At 44.4% G+C, this 13,112-nt stretch overlaps 1 protein-coding gene across 6 annotated transcripts in view; it reads left to right on the forward strand.

Moving 5' to 3' along the window:
* Nucleotides 1-970: 970 nt before the first annotated feature.
* Usp49 (ubiquitin specific peptidase 49) overlaps nt 971-13,112 on the forward strand; it is a 63,793-nt gene continuing 51,651 nt past the window's right edge. For 3 of the 6 annotated variants that reach the window (XM_050122748.1, XM_050122753.1, XM_050122754.1), the window contains exon 1: nt 2,440-2,485. The gene's annotated coding sequence lies outside the window, so the exon portion shown is untranslated. Of the gene's footprint in view, nt 2,016-2,439; nt 2,486-2,643; nt 3,759-7,091; nt 7,174-13,112 lie in introns of those variants that run through there. The other 3 variants (XM_050122749.1, XM_050122752.1, XM_050122751.1) reach the window with 3 other exon arrangements.

Genomic DNA, 13,112 nt, shown 5'->3' on the forward strand with positions numbered 1-13,112 from the left:
TTTTTGTTTTGTTTTGTTTTTGCTTTTCCAAGACAGGTAACAACCCTGTCTGTCCTGGAACTCACTTTGTAGACCAGGCTGTCCTCAAAATCACAGAGATGCATCCTCCTGAATGCTGGGATTAAAGGAGTGCGCCACAACTGCCCAACTTCACTATTCCTTTTAAAATATTTTTAAAGTTACATTCACTTATTTGTATGTGGGCACACACATGTAACTGTGAGAGGACAACATCTGGGAATTATTTCTCCTTCATGTAGTCCCTGAATGAAATCCAGATTGTGAGGCTTGATGGTAAGTGTTTATAGGCTGAACCATCTTGCCAGCGTCAACCTTAAGTCACATTTGTGTGTGTGTTGTGTTTATTGTGTGGAACCTCACACAGTAGGACAACTTGCAAAACCCTGTGCTCTTCTTTCGTGTGCATCCAGGGGATGGAACTGGAAAGGCAGGCTTAGCAGCAAGAGCTTACCCACTGAGCCAGCATGTCTCACCCTTACTGTTCTGTTTTTATCAGTCCAGTGACATTCCCACAACAAACCTTTCTTATAAGATTTATTTATTATGTATACAGTGTTCTGCCTGCTTGACAAAAGAGGGCACCAGATCTCATTATAGATGGTTATGAGCCACCATGTGGTTGCTGAGAATTAAACTCACAGCTTTTGGAAGAGCAGCCAGTGCTCTTAACTTATGAGCCATCTCTCCAGCCTCCAGATTACTTTCAATATTATTTTAAAACTAGTTTGTGTCTCAGAGACCCTCCGAATGGATCCCCGGCAGCAGACTTGGAGAGCCACAGGTGTGATGTGTGCTTACAGTGGTGGGGCTGTTTTCCTCCTACCTATTCTGAGCATATAACTTCAAGTTTTAAGTGGCTTCCAGATTTCTCACTCAGAAAAGCACCTTGTTAGGAAATGTTGAATAAGATGCTTAACTGTCTTCAAGAAGTTGTTGGGAACTGGGGAAAGAGAACAAAAGACAGCTTTTAAAATGTTTATTATTACATCCACTTAAGGTAAAGAGTTACAACTTAGAATCCCATAAAGAGAACTGTTAAGGTGCATGGCCTCCACTATGGGAATTGAACCTAGGGCCTCGTCCTCACCCAGGCCCTGAATACTCTTGTTACTTATCCAAAACTGCCCCTGAATCCACCATGAAGTCTATAGAGTCTAAGAACTCAATGCCATCCTCTTGCCTCTGCCTCCTGGTTGATTTGATTACCACGTCCAGCTTTATTTTTTAATTTCTGCCATTTTTACTTATTCCATATTTACAGATATAAAGCCTTGAACCACTGTAGCATATAATATACATTTCTTTTTGTTTTTATTTTTTCCTTTTGTTTTTCAGTTTTTAGAGACAGGGTTTCTTTGCAGTTTTGGAGCCTGTCCTGGAACTCGCTGTTTGTAGCTTTGGAGCCTGTCCTGGAATTCGCTCCTAGACCAGGATGGCCTTGAGAGTTCTGCTTCCTTCTGCCTCCCGAGTGCAGGGATTAAAGGTGTTTGCCACCACCCGGCTTCTTTTTTTATTTTTTTTCTTAAACTAAAAATGTCTTTGCCTGCCTTAGCCTTGTCTTGGGTGTTGAAACACTGTATCTTCTTTGGAGGGATCCTCTCCCGCAAGGTTGGTCAGGACAGTGCCACCCAGGAAGCTTACCTACTTTGTGAGCCAGTCTTTCTGTTTCAGAATGGATTTCATCCTTCTTGGAAGTCCTTAGGGCTACCGCCACCTCGGTCTGATTTATTTCCTAGGCCCCATTTGGGGAGCAACGATCTTTTCCTTCTCCTGTTGAAGAGGATTTTCATAAAACAGCTGAAACGCGCCTTGGCCATCAGTGGCAAAAGTTCACACGTGTGTGCTTGTCCAGGCGCCAAGAGTAACTTTTGCAAACGCTGCCTCGGGGAAACTCCATGGTTCGCTGGCTGCCGCTGCACAGTAAAGAAAACAACAAAACCAAAAAGCAAGCAGGAGTGGAAAAGGCCTCTCTGGAGCGGTGAGACAAATTAAAGGTAAGCCGCAGAGTAAACGAACTCGCGCTGAATTCCTTTACAGATCCCGTAGACTAATGGCTGGGAAGAAGGGGGTGGTGCTCGGCAGAAGCCTGGCCCTTTAAGGAGGAGGGCCAGACACTAGACTCTGCACCTTTAAGAGTCTCTTTGTCTAGAAATCTTCTGTACCCTCTTGTGACTCAACCAAACTTTACCCGCGATTCTCCCGCGCCGCTCCGCGCCTGCCCCCTCACGCCGACCGGCCGACGGCCGACGGCCGCCTCGTCTCGGCTGACCCGAAACTTGGTGCCCGCGGCGCGAACCCGCGGAGAGGGCTTAGAGGCCAGGGGTCGCGGCCAGGAGGCGCGCCGTTGGCGCAATGCGGGGCCCTGGGGGCGGGGCTATAGTAGGCGTACCAATGAGCGATGGGGGGTGTGGCCTGCCCGCTTGTCTCGCGCCCTGGTGACAGCTCGCGCGTGCTGATGATGGCGGTAAATATAGGGGGGGGGGATCTGGGTAGGGGGCGGAGGGCCGGCGAAGCGGCCAAGGGGGCGGCCCGGGGGGCGTGGGGGTCCGCGGTGGCTGGGATCCCGCGCAGACATTCGGAGGCGGGGACACCCGGCCCCGGCATGCCGGCCCTCCCCTTTTAAAGGAGAAAAAAAAAATCCTCTCACACACCGGGTGAGGGGCGACAAAGGCGGCGCGCGCCTGGCGGGCGGGAGGAGCGGCGGCAGGGGGCGGGACCGCGACGCCGGCGGTCCTGGGGCGCCCGGGGCGGGGACGACGGGCGGCGACAGCGGAGGCGCGAGCCCCGGCGCGCGGGCGCTGCGTTTTGGCGGGGTGGGCGACGTCTGGGTTCTGAGGTGAAATCCTTGAAGGGAGAGAGGGGAAAGCAGGCTGCTGGGGGAGCGGTTGCTGAGTATAAGATGAGGAGAATTAGGAGAAAGGGTTAGAAGCCGGGAGAGGAGTGAAAAAGAAACCCAGGCTGGCCCCGGGATGAGGTTAGGAAGCCCGGGGCTGGGAAGAGGGATCCGGGGTCAGGGCTAGGAGCAGGGATCTACAAGGGGCAAGGCTTGGCAGGTGGGTGGTGTTGGGGTGAGGGTACCAGGGCCAGAGTTGCACGGAAAGACAAGGAGCAGGACCGGGTAATAGTTGGGAGTAGGGGAGAGAGAGTGATTAAGAGCCAGACGTGACAAGGGTGTGAACTAGTGCTGAGCCAGGGATGAGCTGAAGGGCTGGGATCAGTTGGGGTAGGATCGACAAGGTGTGGGTCAATAGCTGGGTGATGGGTGTAAATTCTGCAAAGTGAGGGAGGCAGGAGACCTGGATTACAACCAGGTGGAGTCAGAAATTGGAGCGTTAGTGAAAGGACGAAAGGAAAGCGAGCTTAGAGCTGGGCGTTAATAGGACAGTTGTGGGAGAAAAGAAAAGCTGAGCGGACGCTAGAAGCACGGTTTAAGGAGTGATGGTGCTCTGGGACAGGGAACCTGGGGACATTGGAGGGCTTCAGCAAGGACTGGCTGAAAAACAGCCTGAGAAGATGAGTAAGGAAGAGATGGGCCCTGGAATTTAGAGGATGGAATGGGGAGTAAGGGAAGCCGGGAGAGTCCTGATGGGTGTCGAACTGGGGTGGTTGCACAGGAGTGGGAGCCGAATGCGCATTTTGCTCTAAGGTGCCCCAGAAGGTCTGGAAGGGGCAGGGCACAAATGCTGTAGTGAAGAATCCAGGGTAGGGGCCTTTGGTGCAGAAGATAAGGAACCATGGTGAGTGAAAGGGGCCCTCGAAACAAGGGTAAAAGCGAACAGTAGGGGCCCAGGTGGGGTGCAGCACAGGAGTTCTTTGTTAAGAGAAATGTGTATTGAATTTGTGACTCCTTTTGTCCCTAAAAGTAGGAAATTCCAAATCCCTTTTCTCTCTTCAAGGAGTCTTGGATCCAGTTTCCATCTTTCATTGCTTGAAAATCCACTCTCTTGGCCACTTTGAAAAGATGGGACCCATTTTGACTTGATTTTGTTCTTGTGTAATAGAAAAATGGCAGCCTTAGGTGCTTAAAACCTTGTAATTTTACTACCGTACTAAGGGGTAAAGGGCTATGTTGATTTACAGTGCGCCTGTGTGCTGGGGTAGTTAGGGTGGGTCTCGTCAACAGTGTTTTCTTTCCACTGAAGAGTGAACCACTGGGATAGAGACAGCGAGGACTCTTTCTGCTTTCCTTATTCAGCCAGATTTCTCCTTAGTTGTTTTCAGGGGCTCGAGAATAAGGAGAAACCATTCAGGGAAAGGTGAATAACCAACCAGGGAACTGTGCTAAAGGGGGATTGAGTTCCTAAGCTGCTCTCAGCTTTGTGTAGAACATTTTTGTGGAGTTGCTTACTCCTCAGTTTTGCAGACTGTGAGAAAGAAAGGTGGAGTGGAGAGTTGTGGAGAGTTTTAGAGCTGTGGACTCATCTTTTAGATTACATAATGTCTTTTATGAAAAAATTCTGTAAGATAAGATCGCCATCCATCTGCCTGCTGTATTTTATGATTGTGACTAGGAAGGACATATTAATATTTAGAACCTTTTGGTTTTTAAGACTTACTTTAAATTAAAATACTTATATTTATTTATTTATATGTATGTGGAGCACATGTGGTCGGAGACAACTTACAGAAGTTGGTTCTTTACATCATGAGGGTTCTGGGGATTGAACTCAGATTGTCAGTCTTGGCAGCAAACTCCTTTACCCAATAAACCTTCTCCCTTGCCCTATAAGACCATTTTGGAGATTAAAAGGAAGATAAGAATTTTGGGGCAAAATTTAGGTTACTCTTTCTTGGTAGAAGTTTTTAATGATTTTCATTCTAAAGCGTTTGCATTTCACTAAGAATATTGATGAGTATTTACTTTGCATTTGATAATGTGAAAGACAGCGTATGATTTCCTGTAAGGGGGACAGAGGGTACAACTATTCTTGACAATCTTGTTTGAAATTTAATTTTATGTATATAGGTGCTCTGTTTGCATGCATGTATATCTGCCTGCAGAGGGACACTGCAGAAGATGGAATCAGATCCCCAGGAATTGGAGCTACAGACAGTTGTGAGCTATGTGTGTGTTCTGAGTCTTCTGGGAAGAGCAGTCGATGCTCTTAACCACTGAGCAGTCTTTCTAGTCTTGAGTTTATTTCATTGGTGCACATTCAGAGCCACAGTGATGCCTTTTCTCCCTCAGGTCCTGTAGAGGTTGCAAGTGTTGCTGATGGTGGAGCACTTGTCTATCATGTGCAAGGGCTTGGGTTGGCCCTCAGCTCGGCAAGCCAGACTGCAAACCTCAGCAACCCTTATTTTAGGGACTTGGGATGTAGCTCAGTTGGTAGAGTGCTTACCTAATATTCACGAAGACCTGGGTTTAATCCCCTAGCACTGTATGGTAGTGCATGGCTGTCTTCCGAGCACTCCCAAGGTAGCAGGGGTCAGCCTTGCCTACGTGAGTATGAGGCCAGCCTGGGTTACATGAGACTCTGAAACAAACACACACACGTAAAGCCTAGCCCACTTCTCTAAAGTTGTGTGACTTTAGATTGCTCTCACTTGGTGGACATTTGCATAAGTAGCAGAAGATAAGTTTCTGGCATTAATAAGGGTTAGCAAAGTTTGCTTTTGATTTGTGGATATCAGAAATGTCCACACATACATATATTTGGATATTTTAGAATTTGAACTCTGGGCTAACTTTTAGCTGTGCTAAGGGCAAGCTTATAGTTCAGTACTTTATTTTCTGGATTATTCTAGGCAGATTGAAGGTAGGTAGATTTATTTGGCAACTTATAGAAGAAATTTAATTACAAATATTTGCTTCTTAATTTGAGACTAGTCTGGAAATAATAACTTTGAAAATGAAGTGTGACTTTAATATGAGATGTCTGTTTCTGCAAGGTATGTGCACATGCCTGTAGGTGCCTGGGCTGGCTATACTTTGTTTAAGATATTGCCATTTTTATGATGCATTTTTCAAAAGGTGATCTGTTTATCTGGCTGTCTGTCAAAGGAAGGAGCCTATTTGAGTACTCATTTTGTTTCTGTTACATTGCTATGGTGTGCTAAACCACTGGTGCTGTGGATGATTGTTTCTCAGTGATCTCCTCTCTCCTTTTCTTTTCTCTTTCCTTCATCCTAGTTCCTTCCTTTTTGCTTCTTCTGTGCTGGGAGTGAACTCCAGAGCATCACACATGCCGACCACACTCTCGGTCATATTTCTAAGGTTCATATTTCTAAAACTGTTTATGAGACACTGGTCTCACTATGTAGACCTGGCTGGCCTGGAACTTGCTATGTCGACTAGACCATGATGGCCTTTTTTTTGATTTTTCAAGACAAGGTTTTTCTGTGTAACAGTCCTGGCTGTCCTAGAACTCACTCTGTAGACCAAGCTAGCCTCAAACTCACAGAGATCCACCTGCCTCTGCTTCCCAAATGCTGGGATTAAAAGTGTGTGCCACCACCACCCAGCTCAGGCTGACCTTTTAACCCACAGAGATTGGCCTGCCTCTGCTTCTGTTAAGCTGGAATTAAAGAGGTGCGTCACCATGCCTGGCTAAAAATGGATGATCTTTTAATACAGACATTATTACTTATCATAAGGACTCCAGTGTTAAATTTAAGCTGTTTTCTTTTGTTCACCTAGTAGAATTATTTTGTTTTGAAACGAGGTCTCACTATATCCCTGGCTGGCTTGGAACTTACTAATTAGACCAGGCTGACATGGACTCATAGAGATACACTTTCTACCTCTTCTGTCCTGGGAGTAAAGATGAGCCCTACCACACCTGGCTTGTCTCTAGTTTTCTGTATTTATTTTGAGATATGACCTCACACTGTAGCCTGGACTGTTGAAACTGACTACGTAGTCTAACCTAGCTTTAAAGTTGTGGCGAACCTCCTGCCTAGTCTCTGAGTGCAAGGATTTTAGGCACTGGCTACCATACCCAGGTATTAATGGAACGTCACTTTTATTTTGGTTATTATTTTATTTGCTAAGAATAAAACTTATTTATATTTCTAGATTAGGATGAGTAGGTTGTACATGATTAATTTTCTTTTCTGGTTAATCTTAGAATCTTTGGATGGGAAGAGACGTTGAAAGGATCTTGGGTTTATCCTGCAGCTTCAGTCAATATCCCACCTAAGTCATCCCAGGTAGATCAAAACACACCCTATTTTCTTAAAAATCTTCAGTGGCAAGATTACCTTATAAATAATCTCTTCTAGCATTTTATTATTTTCAGGAAGTCTTTTTTTCTAATCACACACTTAATGCTATATTTGTATTTATTTATTCTTGCCTTGCCAATAGTCTTTTACTAGGAAAAAAATGTTTGCTTATAGTGGTATTTATAAAAGCTCTAGCTGGGGACTGGAGAGATGGCTCAGTGGTTAAGAGCATTGCCTGCTCTTCCAAAGGTCCTGAGTTCAATTCCCAGCAACCACATGGTAGCTTACAACCATCTGTAATGAGGTCTGGTGCCCTCTTCTGGCCTGCAGACATACACACAGACAGAACATTGTATACATAATAAGTAAATAAATATTTAAAAAAAAAAAAAAGCTCTAGCTTGCCTGAAATTCCTGTGTTCAAAAGGTTGAGGCAGGAGGATTTCCAGGCTAGTCTGTGCTATAAGGTGAGACCATAAACAAATAAGCAGGCAGACAAGCAAACAAAGAATGAAACCTTACTTACTCATGGCAACAGAAAGAGTCCATGAGGTGTCTGCACGACTCTCCAGTGCCAGATTCTGTTGTAAGTCATCCCCTCTCAGTGACCTTGAGGCAGGGGTCTGTTAATTGTTTTGAGATAAAAGTGTCCTTTGAGGTGAAGTGACCTGCCTATTTGGTCGCCACAGTCTTTGAGCACTAATACTATTTCTGTCAGTTGTTAACCCAGTGATACATTTACTCTTTCATTTCTGATGGTGATCATTGCACCCACTGCTTCATGTACACTAAGATTATGCTCTACCACAGATACCCTTCAGCCCCTCCATCGTGTGTGTGTGTGTGTGTGTGTGTGTGTGTGTGTGTGTGTGTGTTCACGTGCGCGCAGGTGTAAGAGTGTGTTCTTTCCTCAGTCATTCACTCCCTATCTCTTCTGGGACAGGGTCTCTCACTAAATCCTGACTTCACCAGCTAGGCTAAGCTAGCCAGTCAGGAAGCTCCAGGAGTCTGTCGTTTCTGCTTCTCCGGCACTAGAATTACAGACAAATGTCACCCTGTCCGCCTTTTTTTGTGTGGGTACTAGGGATCTAAACTGTGAAATTAGTCCTCTTAGCGGGTCTTTCCCAGTCTTAATGATCTTCTGGAATCTGTTAGGAAACAACTCCCAGGGATTGAAGGCCTGTGCCTTCACCCCTGGCTGATGTTGAATTCTTAGCCTCTTGCTTCAGTTCTGGGTTCCAGGTACTTGCTGCCACACTCCACCCTACTCTGTTTCTTTGTCAGTGGTGAACCAAGGACCAGCACCCCAAGGGTGCCATCTAATACACATATTACATTAAGGTTCTCCTGTGCTTTTATGTATTTATTTCAAAATTGTTTTTACAAAGCCAACAACCCCAAACCAATTTCATAGCACCTTACTGTGTTGCAAATTGCCTGTCTACTTTTGAAGTTGGAAAAATATTTTATACTCAGTTGAAAGATCATTGCTATGTGAGGAAGAATGGAAGTTATGCTTCAGTGCAGATATCCATAAGTAAAAATCTGTTCAGAATATTGCTGTTTTATTTTCTTTTTATGTATGCCTGTCTAAGAAATGTACATAATACTCTGCTTTCATTTGGTGAAGTAAATTAATTTACTCACTAAAATTAAAAATGTAGCTTGCTGAGTTTGGTGGCTCATACTTGGAATTTCAGCACTGGGGAGGCTGAAGCAGGATTTACCACAAGTTTGAGACCAGCCTCGACTAGATAAGTTCTAGCTCAGCTTGGGCTGCAGGATGGCCCTTTTCAAACAGACAGAAAGCAAACGAAATTATTTAGGGTTTACCTTAGGTAAACATGAAAATTGTAACCGGAAGCAACCTAACAGGGGGCTTCCATTAGTGGCCTGAATCCACGGAGACAGGCCTGTCCTAGCATCCTGCCTGCTGAAGTTTAAGGCGTTTGGTGTAGCAGTAACTTGCCTTGGACTCTTGAACCTCCTGCCTTCAGTCATACAGTCTAGGGGTATTGAAATGATACAGTCCAGGGGTCTGGATTGGATTCATTTTCTCTGCCAGTTAAAAAATAACGAGACAGGAACAATCTAAAGCATAAAAGGTTAACACCATGGAAACCTCAAGCACCACAGACAGTTTAAAAAAAAAGGCGTTCATTGGGGGTAAGAAGACATATGCCACAGGCAAAGCAGAGGGCCTCAGAAAGCTGGAGTCCAGCTGTCCTTAGGGCCGAGAGTTTTAAAGCTGTGGAAGAGTTTTCCCTTCGCTATTAGGGGTTGGTCAGTTTGAAGACAGACAGGATGATTTTTGATTGGTCTGTAACTGTTGTGTGACACGTTCTGATATGGCCTTCAATCAGCAGGGGCCCGCTAGTAGAAGACAAAAGTCTGAAGGGTGAGGAAGGAGCTGCCATCTTGGAAACTTGACACCTCTATTACCTATACCTATGGCCCCTCTGTCTGTCTGTCTATCAGAGTCTAACTCCTGGTCTCTCACTGCCATGATCTGAAAAACTTTTTTTTTTTGATGACTATGGGTTTTATTACAATTTTTCAGTCTTGAGGAAAGTTAAAGAAATGAGACACAGATTTTATATGTCTTTTCTCAAAATTGCTAGTTGTTTTCATTTCAACTGACTTGCTTTATCATTTTCTAAGCATTTTTAAACAAATAAAATAGGAGAAATTTAATATGAACACATTCGATTTAAAAAAGAAAAGGGAGGGGACTGTTGAGATGGCTCAGTGATTAAGAGTACTTACTGCTCGTGCAGAGGATCTGAATTCAATTCCCAGCACTCATGCTGGGTGATTCAGCTTCAGCCTCAGGGGCATCTAACAGTCAAATGTGCACATCCACACACATAGGCATAAAAATAAATAAAACTAGGCTTTCGGGGGGCGGAGCACTTAGCGATGACTCATTGGTTAGGAGCACTTGATGCTCTTGGAGAGGACCCAGGTTTTGGTTCTCAGCATGCCCATGGCAGGTCACAATTGCCTATAACTCCAGTTCCAGGGATCCTATGACTTCTTATGGTTTCCAGCATCACCAGGCTTGCATGTAGTGCACACATATACATACAGGCAAACACACTCATGCGCATAAAATATTAAAATAGAGGCCAGGTGTGGTGGCCCAGTTTGTAGGCAGAGGCAGAAAGATCTGAGTTTGAGACCAGCCTGGTCTATATAATAAGTTCCAGGAGAGCCAGGGCTACATAGAGACCCTGTCTCAATAAATAATATATTGAGAATAAGTGAAAGGGAATAAGTTTGGTATATATTTTATTTTAGTCAAAGCCTTTAAGGTGAAGTAATGTCAAGATGGAATTTAGAAGTCAGAGATACTGGTGCAAAGCCTGGAATCCCAGCACTCAGGTTGGGGCATAAGGGTTATCATAAATTCCAGGTCAGCGTGGGCTACATTATTTCAGTCCAGCTTGGGCTAACAGTGAGACCTTTTCTCAAGAAACCTAAATAAATAAATATTAGGAGGACTTTGTGATGTTATGCAGTGTGCTTTAGTAGATGCTGGAAAAGATTCTGTCACCTGTTAATGACAGATGTGTAGGCCCTGTTATTTACAAAACATTGTATTGTCAAATGCTTTTCTGTTGGGAACTTGTGGAAATCCCATCCTTAGAATGTGGTAGCTGCTAATATGCATGATGATTGTGTGAGAATCAGGGCTGGGGTTTTTGGGTTGTTTTTATGTTGTTTGTTTGTTTTTCGAGATAGGGTTTCTCTGTGAAACAGTCCTGGCTGTGCTGGAACTCTGTAGACCAGGCTGGTCTCGAATTTACAGAGATCCGCCTGCCTCTGCCTCCTGAGTGCCGAGAATCAAGGCTGTTAAGCAATATCATGAAGTATTTGAGATGAAATTCCTACCTTTGAGATCTTTTTAGCTTCAAGGAGCTAAAAAGAACCAATGTACACAAGGTTTAACTTCTGAAATGTTGACCGGGATTCATACAAATAGGTCTGCCTTACGTGGAGGTGATCCATAAAAATATTAACATGGCCACCATCCCCAAACCTAAATTTTGAGTCTTTTCCATTGTTTTCACTTAAGGAAATGGACTGACCCCATTTTGCCTCCAGTCAACCCCAGTGTCTGAGATGTTAAACGCGTGACTGTAGACAGGCCTGTCTGACTTAAGCCTAGTAGTTGCATCCTGACAAATGTGAAACACAGAACTTGTGGGCTTTGTCTCCTTTTCTCCCCTCTTTTAGCTGCTATCAGAGCTATGAAATATAGCTCCTTATAAACGCTGATTGTAATAATTAGAAACACTTCCCTTTCATAAGGACGAGAAAATTACAAATTATTTGGAAAGCATTGTTTCTAGTCATGTGTTATTGTTTCTGAGACATGAACAGTTTTTAAAGACTATAATACCATTCCTTTTCCATTCACGTGTTAAGAGAAGTCTGGGAAGTAAGGATTCCTCTGAAATGTTCCGGGTTGTTTGTATTATGTGTCAAGTTGTAAACAGCACTCTGTGACAGGTATTTTCTCTCTTTGTCTTCCTTTGAGCTAATTAGTAATTTACACTCTAGTAGCATGTCTCCCAGTCTCACTGTGAAAATGCCTCCCGTGCAAATGATTAGGGGCAAATGTTGGCTAGCACATTAGAAGAATCAGGGTAAAAATTAATTTTTGCATGTTTTTGGTAGGCTTTTGTACATGTGTCTCTCCCTTTCCACCATGCCTTTTCTAGATATAAGAATGTTAGGAACTAATGTAACCCAGAGCCACTGCCCATGGTGCAGTTTGATAATTTGTGTGCTGTTTCCCACCCCCACCCCTGTGCTGTGGGATTTGGGGAGGATTAGCACAGCACTCTGCATAGTTTAAAGTCCAGGAAACTGGTCTTTACTGTTCCTGCCCCATTAGAAGATTAGCGGGCTTCCAGCATTGTGTTCAGAAGCTGCCCAGCAGTGCTGCTCTAGCAGGGCAGTCACTGCTCCGTGGTGAGAGGGCTGCACAGCTGCTGGTGCGGTAGGAAAGGAAAGGCAGTCCTGCCATAGTATCAGCTTTTTCAAAGGCAGCTGAGTGACCAAAATATAAATTACAGCTAAGTTTTAGCTGTGTCACATAAAGATCCTGCTCTTTGTAGCTTCTTGCTCTCTTTCTTCCTCCAGTCTCTGACATGGGGAGTATGTGTAGGGTCATTTGTGTGTGTTCACTTGACAGGCCCATGTGGGGGTGTTAAAGCAGCAAGAACATTTGACTTTTTTTTTTTTCGAGACAGGATTTCTCTGTGGCTTTGGAGCCTGTCCTGGAACTAGCTCTGTAGACCAGGCTGGCCTCGATCTCACAGAGATCCGCCTGCCTCTGCCTCCTGAGTGCTGGGATTAAAGGCATGCGCCACCATCGCCCGGCAACATTTGACTTTAAAATAGCCCAAAGGAGTCCTTTTTCTGTGAATGTAAATTTTACTTGAAAATTAAAGCAAGGATGGGTAGAGGTTTATTGGTTTATCAGGTTTGAGCTAAAACTCTTTTAGAATGATAGATAAATTATGGTACTTATTCTTATAATAATAGCTACTGATTTATCAGGGTAGTGAGGTCAAAGTCCTTGTTAGAGCTAATTTGATTCTCCTTTTAAAAAACCGTTACCTGGAGGTAATCATGAAGAGAATTGGGTAAGAAAATGTGTGAATAGCTTGTTTCAGCCATCATTGCTAATAGGTTTATCATCATAGGCATTGAGCCTTTGACAGTGAATCAGCACTTGTGAGCAGACGTCGTCTTTCATGTGGGCACTTACAGAGCATGTGGGTCTGAATTAGTGGTTTGTTTTTATAAATCCAAATCCCAGCCAGGAATGGTGCATTCTAGCACTTGGGAGGTGGAAGCATAATGAGCTGGAATTCAAAGTAATCTGCAGTTGTAATACCTAAGCATCATGG

This window comes from Alexandromys fortis, unplaced genomic scaffold (assembly GCF_014885135.2).
Source record: "Alexandromys fortis isolate MF-2015 unplaced genomic scaffold, M_Fortis_MF-2015_v1.1 scaffold_212, whole genome shotgun sequence".
Classification (NCBI taxonomy): Eukaryota; Metazoa; Chordata; class Mammalia; order Rodentia; family Cricetidae; genus Alexandromys; species Alexandromys fortis.